General features: G+C 46.4%; 3 non-coding genes across 3 annotated transcripts; 1 reads left to right on the top strand and 2 right to left on the bottom strand.

The window, feature by feature from the left end:
* Positions 1-7,378: 7,378 nt before the first annotated feature.
* On the top strand, positions 7,379-7,460 carry trnas-cga (transfer RNA serine (anticodon CGA)). The gene has a single exon. It is a non-coding gene; the product is annotated as a tRNA-Ser (tRNA).
* Positions 7,461-7,916: 456 nt separating this feature from the next.
* Positions 7,917-7,998, bottom strand: trnas-uga (transfer RNA serine (anticodon UGA)). Its single transcript has one exon. It is a non-coding gene; the product is annotated as a tRNA-Ser (tRNA).
* A 3,511-nt stretch (positions 7,999-11,509) lies between these two features.
* trnas-cga (transfer RNA serine (anticodon CGA)) lies at positions 11,510-11,591 on the bottom strand. Its single transcript has one exon. It is a non-coding gene; the product is annotated as a tRNA-Ser (tRNA).
* Between the last annotated feature and the right edge of the window lie 1,694 nt (positions 11,592-13,285).

Here is a 13,285-nt window from a genome sequence, read left to right on the forward strand (position 1 = left end):
TTCGCCCCCGATTGACCAAGCGATCTCTCGTGAATTACATTTCTTCTCCGCCGTTAGCGCCACCAGCGTGCTAACTAGCTTAGCGTGCTAACTAGCTTGGTCCGCCGGGACCGCTATGGCGTCCTCCCCTCTGTCTTCTTTTCTTTCCTGCTCAGTGTGCCGTATGTTGAGTCAGAACCCTGCCTCCCTTGACGATAGGGGTATTTGCGTAAAGTGCAGTGTATTGACAGCGCTGGAGGCCAGGGTAACCGAGTTAGAGGAGCGGCTGCGCAGATGTGAGGGGCAGGGCAGCGCTAGCTATAGCGAGGTAGCGGCAGGGCTCGCAGCCCGTTCCCGCAGTGAGAGGAGTGTTAGCAAGCCTAGCCCCGCAGCGTGTCCCGAGCAGCCGGGACAAGACCAGGACCGGTTTGTGACAGTCCGGAGGAAGGCTAGTGCTAAGCACCGCCACGTAGCACTCCAAGAACCGCTTCACGTCTGCAATAGGTTCTCTCCCCTCAGCGACGACACGCCGGCTGAACTGGACACGCTGGTGATTGGCAGCTCTATAGTTAGAGACGTGAAGCTGCCAGCGGTGAAGGTTAGGTGTTACCCGGGGGCCAGAGTGGGGGACATCGAGGGGAACCTTAGGCTTTTAAAACAGGAAGGTAGGAGATTCCGTCGAGTCGTGATTCACGCAGGCGGTAATGATGCCCGGCGGAGACAATCAGAGGTGCTCAAATTACAAGTAGCCTCGGTGTGTGAATTGGCTAAGTCGATGTCTGATGCCGTAATATTCTCTGGTCCCCTGCCCAATTTGGTCAATGATGAAATGTATAGCCGACTTTCATCATTCAATCGCTGGTTGTCTAGATGGAGTGAGGAAAACGGAGTTATTTTTCTAAACAACTGGTGCACCTTCTGGGGAAAGCCTGGGCTCATCCGCAGGGACGGCATCCACCCAACTTTGGATGGTGCAGCCCTTTTAGCTCGCAATATGGCTGATCGGCTTCGTACTCTAAATTGACAATCCAGCTATGAGCCCCGGGCGCAGAGCAGTCGTGTAGAACACTCCTCTGTTGATCTTGTTGATCTCGTCACTAATCCTGCTCCCGGATTTTTACAAGTCAAGCATGGAGGTTTACCTAGGCTAACAGAGACTGAGTCTGTCCAAAGTGCTCAAAGCATTAAAAAAAAGTCAATGGGTAAAAAGCTTAACATCTGTACAAGACAGAATAACTTTTCCAGTAGGAAATACATAAAATGTGGTCTACTAAACATTAGAGCAATCTCCACTAAATCTCTGTTAGTTAATGACCTTATCGGTGACAATAACATTGATCTCCTTGCTCTAACAGAAACTTGGCTCCAGCAAGATGATTATGTGAGGCTCAATGAATGTACCCCTCCAACCTATGTTAATTTCCAAACAGCTAGATCAACAGGTCGAGGTGGAGGTGTGGCAGTGATTTCCCACTCCAGTCTTCTTCTTAAACCCAAAACTAATGTTAAATTCAACTCTTTTGAAAGCTTAATACTAACGCTTACTTGTCCAAATTGGAAGAATCAAAAAGCTGTGCTATTAATTATTGTGTATCGACCTCCTGGTCCTTACTCTGACTTTTTAACTGAGTTCTCAGAGTTTTTAAGCAATATAGTATTGACTCATAACAAGATCCTTATAATAGGTGACTTTAACATCCATGTGGATGATTCTGGTGATAGTTTGAGTAATGCGTTTATTGCAGTATTAGATAGTATCGGTTTCACTCAAAATGTTGATGAATCCACTCATAGTCACAAGCACACCCTGGATCTGGTCTTAACATATGGGATAGAAGTCAGTGACCTAAATGTTCTCCCTCAGAACCCCATACTCTCAGACCATTTTTTAATTACTTTTCAGGTTTTGATTGAAGACTACTGTGCTCAAAAAGATAAAATTCAGCTGATACGGACATTATCTGAAAAATCTGTGGCTCGGTACAAAGAATTGATCCAGCCTGCATTTGCTGCATTATCTTGTGAACTCACAGAAATGAGCTTATTGACCAGTGGTGATAATAGTGATCAGTTTGTTGACAGTGCTATGCACTCACTAAAATCTGCCCTTGACGTAGTGGCCCCGTTGCAGCTGAAAACCAATCGACCCAGGCGCGTTGCTCCATGGTTTAATTCTGAAACCCGTGTTCTCAAACAAAAAACTCGGCAATTAGAAAGACTGTGGCGTAAATCTAAATCAGAACAATCTCTGAAGGCCTGGAAATGTAGCTTGCTAAGCTATAAACAAATTCTTTTTAAAGCCAAGACATTATATTACTCTCGTTTAATAGAAATAAACAAAAATAACCCTCGGTTTCTATTCAACACTGTAGCCAGACTGACAACCAGTCATACTGTAGTGGAACCAGTAATCCCAGAATCTTTAAACTGCCATGACTTTCTTAAATTCTTTAATGATAAAATCATAACCATTAGAGGTAAAATCAGTGAAGCGCTTTCCTCAGATCAAGCTCAGGGAATCCAGCCACTGCCTCCACCTGAAATACCTGAAATACTAGATAGTTTCTCATTAGTAAATGGGGCTGAGATTACTTCAATTGTAATGTCTTCTAAAACCTCAACCTGTCTCCTCGATCCAATTCCAACTAAGCTTTTCAAAGATATTCTTCCAGTTATCTTAAATACGATCATAACTATAATAAACACCTCTCTAGAAATTGGCTATGTGCCACAGTCATTTAAATTCGCAGTAATCAAACCACTGCTGAAAAAACCTAATCTCGATCCTGATATTCTAGCTAACTACAGACCGATATCAAATCTGCCTTTTATTTCAAAAGTCCTGGAAAAAGTTGTGGTTAAACAGCTTTACCGCCACCTACAGGACAATAGTTTATTTGAGAAATTTCAGTCAGGATATAGAGCTTATCACAGCACTGAGACTGCGTTAGTTAAAGTCACTAATGACTTGCTATTGGCGGCTGACGCAGGTCTAGTCTCAATCCTGGTTCTCCTAGACCTCAGTGCAGCTTTTGATACAATCGACCACAATATTCTCCTGCAGAGGTTAGAATGTGAGGTTGGCATCAGAGGAAAAGCCCTCTGCTGGTTCAAATCCTATTTATCTAATAGGTACCAATTTGTTCACGTTAACCAACAGTCCTCACCGTGCTCCCAGGTCAGTTATGGGGTTCCTCAAGGGTCCGTGCTCGGGCCAATTTTATTTCTGTTATATATGCTTCCTTTAGGGAACATAATTAGAAGTCACGATATCAATTTTCATTGCTATGCAGATGACACACAGCTGTATTTATCTATGAAACCTGATCAAACTAATCAAATAGACAGACTCAGTGACTGTATCAGAGAAATTAAAACCTGGATGACTACGAACTATCTCCGTCTGAATCCTGGCAAAACAGAGGTCATTATACTAGGCCCCCATAAACTGAGAGAGTGTCTATCTGAACAGATTATCACCTTAGATAACGTCAGTGTATCCTCCTCCTCTACTGTGAGGAACCTCGGGGTCTTATTTGATCAGGATATCTCATTTAAAGCACACATCAACCTGGCTTGTAAAACAGCATATTTCCACTTGCGCAACATAGCTAAAATAAGAAACATTCTACCTAGAAGCGATGCAGAAAAACTCATCCATGCATTTGTTTCTGCGAGATTGGACTACTGCAACTCCCTTCTCGCAGCCTGCCCAAAAAGTGTATTAAAAAACTTTCAGTTGGTTCAAAATGCGGCCGCCAGATTATTAACCGGAACTAGAAGACGTGAACACATTACTCCCGTTCTAAAATCTCTTCACTGGCTTCCAGTTGAGTTTAGAGTTAGATTTAAAATCCTTCTCCTCACTTACAAAATCCTAAATGGGATGGCTCCAACCTATCTCCAAGATGCTTTAACGCCTTATCAACCAATCAGAGCACTTCGCTCTCAAAATGCAGGGTTACTGGTGACTCCTAGAGTCTCTAAATGGACACTAGGTGGAAGAGCCTTTAGCTATCAGGCACCATTTTTATGGAACCAGCTTCCAAGTGGTGTCAAAGAGGCAGACACAGTCTCCACATTTAAGGTTAGGCTCAAGACGTTTCTCTTCGATGCAGCCTATGATCAGGTCAGCTAGGGATTCTAAACTAAACTAAACTAAACTAAATTAAACTAAACTAAACAAACAAACCAAACCAAACTAAAGTAAACCAAACCAAACTACAGTAAACCAAACTAAACCAAACTAAACCAAACTAAACCAAACTAAACTAAACTAAACTAAACTAAACTAAACTAAAACAAACCAAACCAAACTACAGTAAACCAAACTAAACTAAACTAAACTAAACTAAAACAAACCAAACTAAAGTAAACCAAACCAAACTACAGTAAACCAAACTACAGTAAACCAAACTACAGTAAACCAAACTAAACCAAACTAAACCAAACCAAACTAAACTAAACTAAACTAAACTAAATTAAATTAAACTAAACCAAACCAAATTACACTAAACAAAATTAAACTAAACCAAACAAAATTAAACTAAACTAAACTATACTAACTAAATACTAGTTTAAACAGTTAAGTATCCACAAAGCTGCCCCAGGAGCTAGAATGCTGTGGGAAGTACGGTGCACTGAGCCCTGTCCTCTAATGTCTGAATGTTATTCCCTTTAGTCCGTTCATTGCTTTTCACCTGCTGTCCCCCCCTTCGAGGGGGAGTCTTCTCCAGTTTCAGTTGCTGACTCCACTATTACGAAGGCCTATGAACAAGCTCCGTCCGGACCGGGAGGACACCCCTGTCGGTCCTGCCCGCGGACTGGCTTCGGTTCTACTGCTGGGATCCGTGGTTCTTGTGCTGGACCGTCCAACGGACTGTCCTCAACATTGTCCTAGGCTTTACTTCTTATTGTCTCATGCTAGCTGTTGCCAAAGCTGTCCGTCCCTGGGAGAGGGATCCCTCCATACTGTGGTTCTCCCCAAGATTTCTTCTTTTCCCACTGGGTTTTTGGAGTTTTTTCTTGCCGGATGTGAGGGTCGAAGGCGGTGGTTGCTTCGTTCTGTCTCGTTACTGTAAATATTGACATATTACCATTATGCTTATTCACTGTTTTTACTTTTACCGACCAATGTAACATCTTGAAGCCCTCTGAGGCAACTGTTGTTGTGATACTGGGCTATACAAAAATAAATTGATTGATTGATTGATTGATTGATTGAGTTCCAGCTGGAGCTGCAGCTGTTAGCATGATGCTAACCGGTAGGAGATGGTCTGCTCTTGTTACAGACCTGATCCTGGACGTCACTGTGACTGAGCTCTTCCTTTGAGTGCTGGGTCACTGCAGTCCACTCTCTGGAGGAGAAGACGGTTCTGCTGTTCCAGCTGGGGTTAGGAGATAGAACAGAGGTGAGATGTGAGGTCCTGAGAAATGTCGGTTCCCAGAAACCTGAAGTCAGTGACCTGCTCCACCAGGGCCCCTCGGATGAGAAGAGGGGGTTCCTCTTGTTTTCACAGAGTTGGATCATCGTAGAAAAGTTCCATGTTTGGAGACGTTTCCAAAAAGTTGTGTTTTCAGTCTCTCGAAGCACTGTTGTCATGGAAACAGAGACTCAAAATGCAAGCTGACAGGCCAAAGTGAAAGGTGCTTTCACTAAATTCTACAGCGCTGTAACTTCATACATTGACAAACGGTTTGATCTACCTGCAGATGAAGCTCAGGCCCGTAGGCCTGTGTGACTCTCAAAGTCTCTGACATGGAAGATGTGGCGGCTGCCCGAAAGTTGACTGAGACTCTGGACATGGACCGGCTGCATGAGGAAGGAAGAAACTGAAAAACCAGTCAGGATGCCCAGAAATCAGCTGAGAGCCAGCAAGAGATCTCCCTGGAGAGAGGAAGAGGGGAGTTCAGCTTTTCACTGGATTTTTACATTTTGCTACTGGGCTCAGATTGTCTTTACTCTCTCCTGATCAGTTTTTCTTCTTTTCTTTTCTTCCTTCTAACCAATCAGGACCAGTCTGCCACAGTCACACACTCCCCCACTGCCCACTGATGACACTGACTTCTTCAGGAGAGACAGACACTGTCCATGGTGCTGACTGTGTGTGTGTGTGTGTGTGTGTGTGTGTGTGTGTGTGTGTGTATACATGTTTATACGTACTGGTGGGGACTTAGACCTGACTGTTTTCAGTTGTGATTTTGCACTTTTCTTTAGTTGAAAATGCAAAAAGCAAATGTTAAAACCCAGAAGAGACAGCAGCTGTTTCATGTTATTTTGCACATTTACCAATAAATACACCTGAATGACAACTGTCTCACATGTTTTCCTCACATGTTTTCCTCAAATACAAACTGATCAAACTGATCATGGGTTATTACAGGCTTGTTACTGTCAGTGTGATGCAGCAGCCTCATGTGTGTTTACAGTCTCAGACAGGTATAACTGTCCACAAATGCTGTTCTATATGTGTTTTTGACCCTCCAAAACCTGCTCGCAGGAGGTGTCCCTTATTTTAATCTCTGGGTGTTGGCAGCCCTTCCTGAACCACATTGATCCAGCTCTGCAGCCCCCAGGTGGAGCCGGACTGTGGCTCTGAGAACAAACTATGGACCATTTCCTCATAGTTTGTAGCCACAGACGGACGGACGCATCTCATTCAAGAAGCAGTGGTAAGTTTATTTAATGGCAATATTGTCCTCCACACAAATATAAGTGTCATTTATTCTGTGCCAACAGATTCATAACTTGATGAACATCAGGACCACACTGCAGGGACACTGATCGCTGTGAGCAGGATTTGAGCCAGCGTGGGGAAACCCCGTGGGATTTCAAACCCAACCCTTAACCACTCAGCCATCACAGCTCTGCAGAGGCTGGAAACAGATTACAGTACCTGTTTTAGTCTTGAAGCTTGAACCACTAAGACTTCATCAACAATTTCAAAAAGTGGAGACTAAATAATAATGCATTGGTTTTATACAGCGCTTTCCTGGACACTCAATGACGCTTTACATTGCATTATTCATTCTCTCCATACTGGGTGGTGGTAAGCTACTGCTGTAGCCACAGCTGTCCTGGCCCCTCCCACCACCAACCATTCACTGTCGCACTGAGGCAAGGTGGGTGAAGTGTCTTGCCAAAGGACACAACGACAGTTTCACGCCTGCAGGAGCAGGGATCGAACCACCAACCTTCCAGCTATAAGACAACCTGCTCTACCAACTGAGCTACTGCCACCCCTTAGGAAGAAAACACTGAACTGTCATAGTATGTCCAGCTTCTGTGTCACCTTTGCTCAGAGACTTGGTTCCCAAGGTGGAACTATTAGAAAAGAACCGTTTACCACTACAGTCGACTGGAGACATGGACTGTGACCGAGTTCCAGCTGGAGCTGCAGCTGTGATGGCCGAGTGGTGAAGGCGTTGGACTCGAAATCCAATGGGGTTTCCCCACGCAGGTTCAAACCCTGCTCACAGCGTCTGGGAGGTTCCTGGAGATGTTCACCATGAGCAGACCTTCTATTAGCAACATGCTAACAGGCAGGAGACACCCAGCTCTTGTGCTGAGTGCTGGATCACTGCAGTCCACTCTCCAGTCTCTGTCTTCAAGTCAAAACACTAAAGTTCTGGTGTGTTTCTGTGAGTTTAGGGCTTGGAGAGACTGAAAATGCAACTTTTTGGAAACGTCTCCAAACGTGGAACTTTTTCACGATGATCCAGCTCTGTGGAAACGAGAGGAAATGGTCTCTGGAACATCTGGAAAACTTTGTCTGTTTCCATGGAAACAGCAGAAACACAAAAAGCATGAAGTTTTCATGTTGGTCCACGAGTTGGTTCTGTAAAGACTCCATGGAGAGCAGATGTCAGCGGTTCAGAGAGCCTCAGGTCAGGATGGAATGACAGTCCAACCCTTTAATGAAACACCAGACTCTGATCGCTGTGAGCAGGGTCTGAACCTGCGTGGGGAAACCCCGTTGGATTTCAAATCCAACACCTTCACCACTCGGCCATCACAGCTGCACAGAGACTGGAGATAGATCAGAATCCCTGTTTCTGGTCTGGAAGCTTGAACCTCTCAGACTTCATGAACCATGTTCCACCAGACTGAGAGTGAAAACACTAAACTGTCGTAGTATGTCCAGCTTCTGTGTCACCTTTGCTCAGAGATTCTGAAAATGTTTTAAAAACGGTTCCTAGGATCCGCCACAGTTCACCACTCGGGACTCAGGATCAGGTCTGGAACACTCAGAATGTGGCCTGGTTCACATAAAGTCCACCTGCAAAAACAATAACTGACAGCGTGGCGCCGATCAGCTTTCCTGCAGGACTTTCATGGTCTGTGTTCATCCTGAAGATCAAGATCAACACATCCTCAGTCGGTTCAAACCAGCCTGTCTCACCTCGTTGTCCTCCCAGCTCACGCTCCCTGTTAGTGGACAACGATCCAACGCTGGTGAATTCTGCCTCACAGTGACAGGAAGAGCAGACATCCAAGGACCAAAAAGCCACGTCGCTGTGAACGCCGGCCGCCACCAGCCGCTTCTCCCTGTGGGAACTTCTCTGACTCCTCCTGCTGGAAACCCAGGAAGTCAGAAGGATGCTGAGGCCCGCTTCCACCGTCTGATTCACCCTGATCCAGATCCAGCCAGCTTCAGACGACACCACCACTTTCCCAGACCAGGCTCAGGAGGCAGCAGACTCCGTATTTCCCCACAGGGTTTAGGATTTGTTTTTTCAGGACAAATGTACTTTATTTTAATGATGTTCAGATGATGGTGGCTGTCTCTGCATCCAGCTGTTGATCGTCTCCTACACAGCTGGCCAGCAGCAGCAGCATAGTTCAGGTCAGCTGGAGGCCTGTCCTGCTGCACTGAGCAAGATATTTGCAGATGATGAGGAGGACAAAGCTGGACAGCTCAGATCTACTTGTGCTTTTTCCAAAATGTGGGAGTTGTCTTCGACAAGCTTGTAAAGAAGCTGGAGGAAACAGCTCTGCATCCCTGATGTCTACAAAGAATCAAGACAATCCAAGGAGAAAATGCAGCAAAGAAAAGAGGACAGCTTTACGGGTTCCAGACCAGACAGCTGGTGGATAGATCAGCTCTGAAGCCACCTCCAGTTGGTAATATAGGGCTCGAAAGGATGACGTATAGAGTGGACAAACTGCAAGGCATTGTGGGCTTTTCGGGATGCTGAGACGTTTGTTTCCGCCAGCGACAGGCCAGACGCTGTGAGTCCTGCATGGAGCTCAGGTCACTTTCAACGCCGTCACCCGACACATGCTGGTGTGTCCACGGCATCTTCAGACCGGTGAGTTCTGCTGCATTACTGACGTGTTGCGGTGTTAGCAGTGTTATGCTGTTTCACATGTAGCATTTAGCTGGCTGCTAGCATTAGCCACGCTAGCTCAGGGCAGCAGTTGCTCAGCAAACTCTCTCTCTCTCTTTCCTCCACTTCCTTATCAGTTACTTCTGAATTTATATCAGAATCGTCCTCCCTCATAGGAGACTGACTTTGAGAGTACGTTGTAACTGACCTCATGTTGAAGTCATAATGTTGGTGTGTTTTCCAGGAGACCTGCTGATGGAGTGAATGAAACTCATCCAGACTGAACCTGTCGTTACATCTCCACACACGGAGGAGAAAGCTGTGGATTACCAAAGATTCCAACGGAGAAAAAGGAGATTGTGACGGCAGTTACAGCTCCTGCTACACCTGCTACACCCGCTACACCTGCTCCTCACACACCTGATGTGGATGAAGCTGCAGCACCAGCTGTCCTCCCTCAGTCCTCCCTCAGAGCAACATGGAGCAGCACATCAGCCTCGGTCAACATTGTGTATGTACATTCACGACTGTTTGCTGTTTGTTTTATCTTGATTATATGTGACCAACTTCAGTTTCTCTGTAAATAAAATTGATGGCAATTTCCTGAGAGCACTCGGCAGTTTTTTTTTCTTCTTCTTTCTTCCTTAGTTGTTTCTCCTGGGGTTGGTTTCCTGGACGGTGTGACAAAGACATGTCTTAAAAGAAAAACAAAATCCTTGGAACTGTAACAGATGTGGGTGAAATGATGATTGTAAACAGTTTGATTCTTGTGTTTGTTCTTTATTTCTAAGCTGCCATTTGTTGTCATGTTGTGTTTTTGGGTGGACAGAAGGTCCACCTGAAGAGATTTATGAGAACATTCCGAACAAACTCCTTCCCACATCTAAATTACTCCTAAAAAAGGGGTGCAGAAGCGAAGGGAGGGTTAAACCACATTAACGTGATTGGACCATCACTCAAATCTAATACATCCATCATCAGAGCCACACAGCGCCACCTCTAGGAGCTCTGGCCATGTTGCACCGCCTGCACAGCAAATTTTCCAGTGTTGAATTAACTCTGAAAGTGTTAAAGAGTGGTCTCATATATACACTTTTGTAGTGTTAAAATCTCAACACCGACCAGTGTTAATTTTCTAATGCTGACACTCTGTAGAGTTATATTAACATTCCTCACTGTTGACCAGTGTTTCTATTCAACTCTATACAGTGTTAATTCTTAGAATGAACACTTTAAAGTGTATATTTTAACACTTACATTTAACACTACAACAGTGTATATTGAGACCACTCTTAACACTTACAGAGTTAAAGGTGCTGTAGGCAGGATTTTGCTAGTCAATGCTAATTTTTCTGTGTTTTCTTTGGATTAAATGTTAGAGTATCCATTGATAATCCTTTAGGAGTGTAGCATAATTGCACTACCGCGAGGGCGCAGCGTTTCCATCTGTCTCTGTTCTGAGCTGAAAAGGAATCTCGACAGCTCCAGGTATCTTTGACCAATCAGAAGAGCCCCTGAGGCTCTAACTGTGATTCGTCGAGGGGCGTTCATCACACTTTCTTGTGGGAGGGGCTTAACTTGCGTAAGGGCGTGATGTCAGAGAAAACAGGACAGGATGGCTGTGCTGGGTTTCAAATCGCCATCTTCGATGGGTCAAATCGCCATCTTGCTTAGGTAAACCTAAGCAAGATGGCGGAGATGCCAAATCCTGCCTACAGCACCTTTAATTCAACACTGGGAAATTTGCTGTGCGACGAGCAGAGGGAGAGTTATGCTTCATGGCAACGGCAAGAAGAGAAGAATCGGTAGTTTCGTTATGCCAGACGTGTTTTGTTTGTTGTTTTGATGAAGAGAATAAAAGGGTGAAGGACTGGGGACCAGACTGAAAGGTTGTGCAGCCGGCAGCAGGTCGGGGGAGGCCTCCACCCGGAGCTCCTCCTCCGTGGGGGGGGGGCTCTAAAGCTCACTGGATGTCCTGCTTTGTTTCTCCTGCCTGTAAGTTCAGACTCTGCAGGCCGACATGTTGTGAACCAGACAGGCAGGAAGGACTTTTCTTTCCTCCTCTGGAGCGTGGACTGCAGTGATCCATCACAGTGACTTCCAGGATCAGGTCTATAACAAGAGCTGAGTGTCTCCTATGAGTTAGCCTGATGCTAACAGAGAGTGTGTTCACTGAGAACATCTCCGGGAGCCTTCCAGTCGCTGTGAGCAGGGTTTGAACCTGCGTGGGGAAACCCCATTGGATTTCGAGTCCAACGCCTTCACCACTCGGCCATCACAGCTCCTCTGAAAACAGCTGAGGCGGGTTGTTGTCCAGGAACAGGTGAAAGAGGTCCACAGCACCAGCGCAGGGCTGGAATCCATCCAGCTGGAGACCAGACTCAGCGCAGCACCACCCAGCGGTGGAGATGTCTTCCTGGTGGATATCAGAGCATCGGGGGGCTGGCTAGGTGGTCTGTGGAGGACAGACGTAGTTTTGTGTCCCATCATGGTAACACACACCTACACAAACACACACAGATCTTCTAACTGTGATGATGTTACCAACACCCTGTCTTCTGTGTCCTTCTGAGACTGCTGGATGTCTCCACTGATGTGAACTGAATCTGGTGCAGGAAGTCCACAGGATGAGATGGAACCGTTGAGATCAGGCTCTTCCAGTAGTCTGACTGACCTCCTGCTTCTTTAATGGCGTCATGGCGCCGCCGTCGAAGTGACTTGATGCTGGACTTCTGCTGAAGCACTGGCTGAGGTCTTCTCGGTGCTGGAACCCAGAGGTAAATGGTCTACACTTTGTACGGTGTGTAAACGCACTCGCTCTCTCGACACTATGGCCGGCAAGGAGGTTATGTAATCACGTCGGTTGGTTGGTTGGTTGGTCTGTTAGCAACATTACGGAAAAACTAATGGACGGACTGCAATGAAACTTAGTGGAAAGGTGGGTCTTGGGCTAACTTAGAATCCATTAAATTTTGGTGATGATCCGGATCACTGTCTGGATCCAGGAGTTTTTTAAAGGATTCTTTATCATTGAGAGATGATGTCTTTGACATAGTTGGGCATAACTCAACAATGAATGACAAGGGGGCTTAGAGAACATTACAGTGTCAGTTCTTCAGTGACTCTCACGGTGTGTTTCCACCGGACGCGACGCAAATGTTTCGTGCGATGAGATTACATACAAAGTCACTGGAATGACGCGATTGTCGCTTAATCTTGAGCGTCGGGCGGCGGACAGCAAGCGATGATGTGGCGGGCGGCCGGCGGCGAGAGTTTCCAGCGAAAAATCCGCGCACCCGTCGACTTGCACTGCCAGTCGGCCCCGCCCACCGCTCGCCGCTCACCGCCCGAAGCCCGCCGCTTCATCACTCGTCGCTCATCGCTCGAGTTGAAGTAATTGGGACAGCCTATCAGCGTGGAGGTCTTCACGGACGTGCTGACGGAGGGCAGCAGGGCTCCGACCACGCAGAACAGTTGGCATGATGCCAAGGCGAGCGGAGAGCGGCTTGGGGAGAGCGGCTTGGGGAGAGCGGCTTGGGGAGAGCGGCGTGCTCATTTGTCCACCGCTTCTGGTGGAAACCGGGCGTCAGCCTGAAGCAGCGCTGGAACCGGCCGTCCGGGCGCAGCTCCTGCAGAAGACGGTGGAACTCACCGAGCTCAGACCGCCTCCGGAGGGCAGCAGGCAGCCTGAAGCGGCCGCAGCCGGAGCTGACTTCCTCATGTCAGATACAGAGCAGCGATGGCGGTGGGCGGAGCCAGCTCAATCTCAATCTTTATTTGTAGAAGCACTTCTCATATTCATAAAAACAACGCAAAGTGCTGAAAAGTAAAAACAGTCATAAAAACAAACAAACAATAAAGAACAAAAAAACTGCACCATCGATCAGTATGAGCGCACACACGCGTCGCAGGAATGAATTCACACACCAGCGATAAAACTCGGGCGTCTAGCGCGGCGCGGTGTCATTTGTCGCGC

The sequence above is a fragment of the Salarias fasciatus genome, chromosome 3, assembly GCF_902148845.1.
Source record: "Salarias fasciatus chromosome 3, fSalaFa1.1, whole genome shotgun sequence".
Classification (NCBI taxonomy): Eukaryota; Metazoa; Chordata; class Actinopteri; order Blenniiformes; family Blenniidae; genus Salarias; species Salarias fasciatus.